Source organism: Solanum tuberosum, unplaced genomic scaffold (genome assembly GCF_000226075.1).
Source record: "Solanum tuberosum cultivar DM 1-3 516 R44 unplaced genomic scaffold, SolTub_3.0 scf00122, whole genome shotgun sequence".
NCBI lineage: Eukaryota > Viridiplantae > Streptophyta > Magnoliopsida > Solanales > Solanaceae > Solanum > Solanum tuberosum.
The window spans coordinates 406,628-413,466 of record NW_006239050.1 but is presented as its reverse complement, the minus strand read 5'-3'; positions in this window follow the sequence as shown (position 1 = coordinate 413,466).

The following is a 6,839-nucleotide window of genomic DNA, read 5'->3' as shown; positions in this document are numbered from 1 at the left end:
TGAGTTCAGTTATGTTGAGTTGAGTTGAGCCAGGTAAGTTCTTCAGATCCTTTCAGATTCTTTTCAAGCCTATGTTGTGTTTAGCAATCCAACTCGCATACTCGTACATTCAATGTACTGTTGCTAGTTGGCCTGCATCGTATTATGATGCAGACGCAGGTAGCTAGAATCGGCATCCAGCGCATCGTTGATCCAGTGAGCAGTTCAGAGTCTGTTGGTGAGCCTCTTTGCATTCCGGAGGATCCCTTTTGTTTACTTTCAGTATTAGATAGTTCATTAGGATGTCGTGGGCATGTCCCGACATCCATCTCAGTTGTTTTAGAGGCTTCATAGATAGTCAGTCAGATGTCAGTCATTCGTCATCATTTTTTATTGACTTATGTTCAGATTTGAGTTGCCATTTTGGCTAAGTTAAATATTTATTCTCAAAACATTATGAGTTCAGTTTGAGACAGTTAAGTTGTTTAGCATTTGAATTCCTTTCTTATTGCATATAGTTTTCCACTGAGTAAGTAAGCCAGGCTATGGGTTCGCTTGGGGACATCAATGGTTCTTGAGTGCCAGCCACGTCCAGGGTGTAGGCTCGGGGGTGACAAAAGGGTGGCTCACCGAGTGGTTCAGTGATCCCAACTTACTTCGCCGAAGGAGCTTTCATAGCTTATTTTTGACGACTATAAATACGTTTTTGAACATTTAGATTAGTATCTTTTATCTATCTTGGATATTATTATTGAGTTCTAGAATCTTAGAGATAGTTTTTTTTCTCTAGAGTTTTCTTTAGCTTGGAAGGATTTAAGAAATTCACTTTTGAGAAATTGGAAGTGGGTCTTTGAGATTCATCAAATTGAAGCATTGTAAAGATGAAATCACTCTTACCAGTTGATGGGTAATCAATTTGGTAACAGTTTTTACCTTTTTATAATGTTTAGCTAAAACTCCAAGTCTTGGGGTGTGGTCATGTGATTATGGGCTGATTTAGTTTATGAGTATTGCTAATTGTTAGTTTAAATGCTATTTAAAAGTGAGTTTAATCATTAATTGTGGTTTAATTTTAGAATTGTAGTTGCAAATGCAGTTCTATGTTTGTGTTCTTGGCTTTCGAGAGAGAGAGGTTTTAGAACTATGATTTTTGATTTTTGGTTTGTGGATATTGGGTTGACCTGAGTTTAGCTCGAGAGAGTGAATCCTAAACCCATTTCCACACATTTAGCTCGAAGGAATAAATGGATTAAGGTGTGGCATGTTCTTAATTTGCATGCTTGTTGATGTTCGAGAGAAATCACTTGATTCGGGGTAATTGTTTGAGAGAAAATTAGCTCCCTTATAGTCTAGCCCACTTATTAATATCTAGCTATCTACTAATAGTTGCAATTACCCATATGTCTATATTTGCCTATAATCGATCACATCTCAATAATTCGTCTCATTATTGTTAATTCGTATTGTTTGTGACTGCTTGTAGTTGTTAATCAAAACCAAAACTCTCATTTGACATTCGTGTCACTCCTCAATTGGAATGATGTCTTTATTCGATAATTTTTATTTCTATGGCTAATTAGACCGCATTCATACTTTCTAATTGAATCTGAAACACGTACCGTTCCCTGTGGTATTCGACCCCAACTCATTTAGTTGGGTTTTATACTGATTTACGATCATTGAATACTTAAAATTGGATGAGGTGTGCTTGAAACATTAAATCAAAATGGCGCCACTAGGGCTGGGCATAATATGGTTAAAACCGAAAAAACCGACCGAACCGATTTTTTTTAAATTTCAGTTTCGGTTTTTCGGTTATTTCGGTCGGTTTCGGTTTTGATTATCAATATTTCAGTTTTTCGGTTCGGTTTTTGGTTTTTTAGCTTAAAAAATCGGTTAACCAAAAAAACCGAAATTAGATATATATATATTCTTTAGTCTTTACCCCTTCATTAAATCTCAGCCCATTCCTTTAATAAAAATACAACTCTCAGCCCAGTAGCCCATGCCCAAGCCCAAATTCCAATCTGAATTAGAAATCCCTAATCTGAGACCACCGTAGTCCATAAGCTTCAACTCTCTTCTCAGACTCTCAGTTACGCCGTGGCTCCGAGCTCGTCTCTTAACTCTCATCTCTCAGCTCGTCGTCTCAAGCCTGCTGCTGCTCCTGGCTCCTCGCTGACGTTGATTGCTCGCAGCTCGCAACTATTGTCTGCTCAGTGCTCGAGAGTCGCGACTCAATAGTCAAAGGTCAGTGCTCACTGCTCATTGGCCACTGCTTATCGCGGCTTAAGTCTTAACTTCATCTAGAAATCTTTATTATGTTATATTTAATTTCAAATACAAGATGAGTACTTGAGTAGTTAGTGTTGAAGGGTGTACAGTGTACTTGTAACTTGTAACTGTAACAATTCTTTTTGCATTTTGCCCATGAAAAGCACCGATATTTTGTTCTTCTTTTGCTCTTAAATGAATAAGACCTCAATTTCTAATGGAATATGTTATGGACTTCCGTGGCTGGGTAGACAGTAGGAGAACAAGAGAAACAAATTGAATGCCATCTAAAATCAGTATGACGAATAAAACTTTTGGTATTCAAGCGTCACAGTCACCGTGGATGTCTATTAGATCTTCATGTTTTCTTTTTAACAAGAATCAATTATTCAGGCAAAGCTTATTGACAAAGATCTCAATGTCCAAAATCAGTATCCATTTACCATTAGCATTTACCAGTAACTTCTACAAATGTGTGATAGTTTGGACTTTGGCTTTCTTTTGCTTTTATACACTTTATCTCTTCTTTTTTGCTGATATGATTTACTGACCATTGTTTACATTATTTTTTTCGATTGCGAGTTAATATCTTAATACTATTTTTATTCCTTGCAGTCCAGGCTTCCTTTTGGCAGCAGCAAAACTACTTTGGGGTTGATTTAACACCATTGCACGGGTCTGCTACCAAGGATACTTTTCCCAGGTCAATATCCTATATATTAGGATTTAGGAACTCTTATCCCTGAATACTTCACTTTGACTTGAACACTTTTAGAGCTTTCTTTAATGTTCCATTTTCCTGCTATGTGGAGTTCTCTTATTTATTAGTTACTTGTATTTTTACATATGCAGTCTATGCTAAAATATCCAATTGTACTATGGAATCTTCAGAATATAAGCTGTGTTTCAGTAGTGTCTGTTAGTTAGGGACTGATCAGTGAGCCGGTTAGTGAACTGTAAGTCTGTAATGTACTGCGTGATTATTGTTCTTATGAGTTCTGAACCACAACTGAACTGCGTGAGTTTAATCATTGAATGCAAGTATGCAACTTTGTGATTATTTGTGTGATTTGTGCACTGTAATGTACTGCGTCTTTCTGATTGTTGTTATTTTATTTTTTTCACTTTTTTATAGATGACACAAATTGGAAGTAGGATCAGTGAAAGTGGAGGTTCAAATGACAGCATACCTAACACCTCATCTCCCAATGAGGTTGAAGTTGATGTTGATACTTCAAATAAAAGAAAAAACATGGAACCTAGAGCTACTTGTTGGAAGCATTTTGACAAGTTCACTGATGAAAGTGGAGCTAAGAAAGCCAAATTCAAGTATTGTGAGAAACCTTATGCAGCTTCTACATCGACTAATGGTACGTCGGCAATGAATAATCATATGAGAATATGTCTTAAATTTCCTCGTGACACCGTAGATAAAGGTCAAAAGCTAATTAATTTTCTACCATCTTCAACGGGTGCAAAGGAAGGGGTGATTAGCACTTGGAAATTTGACCAAGCACAAAGTAGGAGATCTTTAGCCAAAATGATAATTGTTGACGAGCTATCGTTTAGTTTTGTTAAGAAAGAGGGTTTTAAAAACTTTATGAGAGTTACAGTGCCACAATTTCATATTCCTTCTCGTAGAACCGTGACGAGAGATTGTTATGAACTATACCTTGAAGAAAGACAACTTTTGAAGAAGGTTTTCAAAGAAGCACGTCCAAGAGTTTGTCTTACGACAGATACTTGGACCTCTATACAAAAAATCAACTACATGTGTTTGACAACCCACTTTATAGATAGAAATTGGACTTTGCATAAAAGAATAATAATTTTTTGTCCTATTTCTAGTCATAAGGGCGGGGATATGGCAGCTTGCATTACTAATTGTTTGCTTGAATGGGGTTTGGATAATGTGTTTACTATTACAGTTGATAATGCTAGTTCTAATGATATTACTGTGAAAGAAATGTCTAAATAATTGAGTAATTGGGGAACTAACATTATGGATGGTGACCATCTTCATGTGAGGTGTATGACACATATCCTTAATCTTATTGTGCAAGATGGGTTGAAGGAAATCGGTAAGTCTATCAAGCTAGTGAGACAAGCCGTGAAGTACATTAAACAATCTCCCGCAAGACTTAGAAAGTTCAAAGAATGTTGTGAATCTCAATTGATAGCTTGTAAGAAATCATTGTGTTTAGATGTTCCTACTAGGTGGAACTCTACATATTTGATGCTTGATGTAGCACAACATTTTGAGCTTGCATTTGAAAGATATAGTTTTTATTGATATTGGATACTTGAATCATCTTCGTACCTTTGGTTCTGTTTCTTCTGAAGATGAAGATAGAACTAGTGATGAAGATGGAACTAGTGCAAATATTCTTACAAGTGATATTCTTACAAGTGTTGACTGGAAAAATGTGAGGTCTATGGTGAAATTTCTTAAAACTTTTTATGTACTTACTGTGAAGGTCTCTGGTTCTAATTATGTCACTAGCAATACACATTTTGTTGAAAATTGCTGAACTTAATCTTATTTTGAAAGAGATGATGGAAAATGAAGATGGTAATTTGAAAGAAATGGACAAAAAGTATGAATGAAAAAGTTCAAAAAGTTATTGGGGTGAACCACATTAAAATGAACAAGATGATCTTTATTTCATCCGTGTTAGATCCGCGTAACAAGCTTGATTATGTTTCATTTGCAATTGTGGATATGTTTGGAAAAGAAGTAGGGGACAAACTATGTTTAGAAGTGAAAAAATACATGGAAAACTTGTTTGATTATTATGTTAAGAAATCCTCAAAAAGCTCTTCACATGTGCCATCTTCACCCACTTCATCTAACAACTCATCAAGTATATCTAGTGTGAGTGGTTGTGACAACTTTGTAAATAGAGGAAGAATGAGAACGAAACAACAATTTGAGAAGTATAAAGAAGTTAGTGGAAGTTTAGGTAGTAAGTCAGAATTGGAAAGATATCTTACTGAAGATATTGAGCCTGATAGTGATGAATTTGATATATTAATGTGGTGGAAATTTAATGAGCCGAGATTTCCTATTCTTGCGGAGATGGTTCGTGATGTGTTAGCCATTCCCATTTCAAGTGTCGCATCAGAATGTGCATTCAGCACAGAAGATCATGTTCTTGATCCTTTTAGGAGTTCATTAACTCCTAAACTTGTGCAATCTCTTATTTGTGTTCAAGATTGGCTTAGAAGTGAGCCTTTTCCAATCAATATTGAGGAAGATTTAGAGTATCTAGAGCAACTTGAACTCGGTACGAATTTGGTATTTGTATTAATTGTCTTGAAAATAATTTTCTTACTAGTGTTTCTTAACAACTAACAAATTCTTTCATATTTTTTTAGATTTTGCATGTAGTGGGACTGAATCTAGTATTATTGATATATAGTTGCAACTTGTAAGTTCAACTATCAACTAGTGAAGCGTGGTAATGGGTAAGTAAATAACTTATTTACACAACTTGTTTGATAGTTTTATATATTTTATTATGAAATGTAGGTAATTTGTCTAAAGAGTTCTATTTTCTCGCAGGCACATCACTGATTCACTGTTTTGTTATTTTCTTGGTTGCTATCTGTTGGAACTTGGAACTTGGGAGTTGTTGCATTGGAGGTTGCACAACAATGTTTTGTTAATACTAGTTTGTTAATGTTGCTGCCTGCTGGACTGCTTGGACAAGAATTATCAGTTTTGTTTGATTATTTTAGTCAATGATATTGTAAGTTGCAAGTTAAATGTTTGTTGAAATTTGTCTGCTCCTTGGCAACAAATGCTTGCAGGCTGCAGCAACATTGGTCAAACTGCTTTCCATTTCTGCTTTTCTGTGAGTTGTGAAAGTAAAAGGCTTGTGACTTGTGACTTGTGACCTGCTTGTAAAGAGATGAGAATATGCACTTGTTGTGCTCACAAAAGTTATGAGCTGTGAGTCTGTGACAGACTTGTGAGTTATGTCCTGAACTTGTTGAGTTGTGCTCACAAGAGATGAGAATATGCACTTGTTGAGTTCCTGCAGAGATGAGAATTTGCAAAAGTATATGACAATATTAAATACCTGCACTTCTGAAGTCTGCACTTGTTCTGAAGCCTTTTTTTTTCCAATTCCTGCATTTCTGAAGCTTTTTTTTTTCAATTTACTAAAATTATCCATATGGCACAAGCCACTGTTAATTAAATTTGGTTAAATCGAAAACCAAACCTAACCGACCGAACGCCCAGCCCTAGGTGCCACTACCGGGGAGTGGTGTTGTTTGAAATTCTTTTGGTGAAGTTGAATTGTATTCTTGTTAGTCATAGTTGAATCTACTTACTTTTAGTTTTGGTTCTTGTGTTGCTTGTTAAAACTGAGAAAATGAGCGTATATGGTAGCAACGGTAACCAAGTGGACCACCCTCCTTCAAAGACGATGATTATTAGGGATAAAATCCTAGGTTTCAAGCACTTGAAAGGTGAAACAATCCATGAGTTGTGGCTGAGATTTAAGACATTGTTGTTGCAACGTCCAACTCATGGAATTCCAGATAAGATGCTACTGGACTGTTTCTATAGAGCTCTT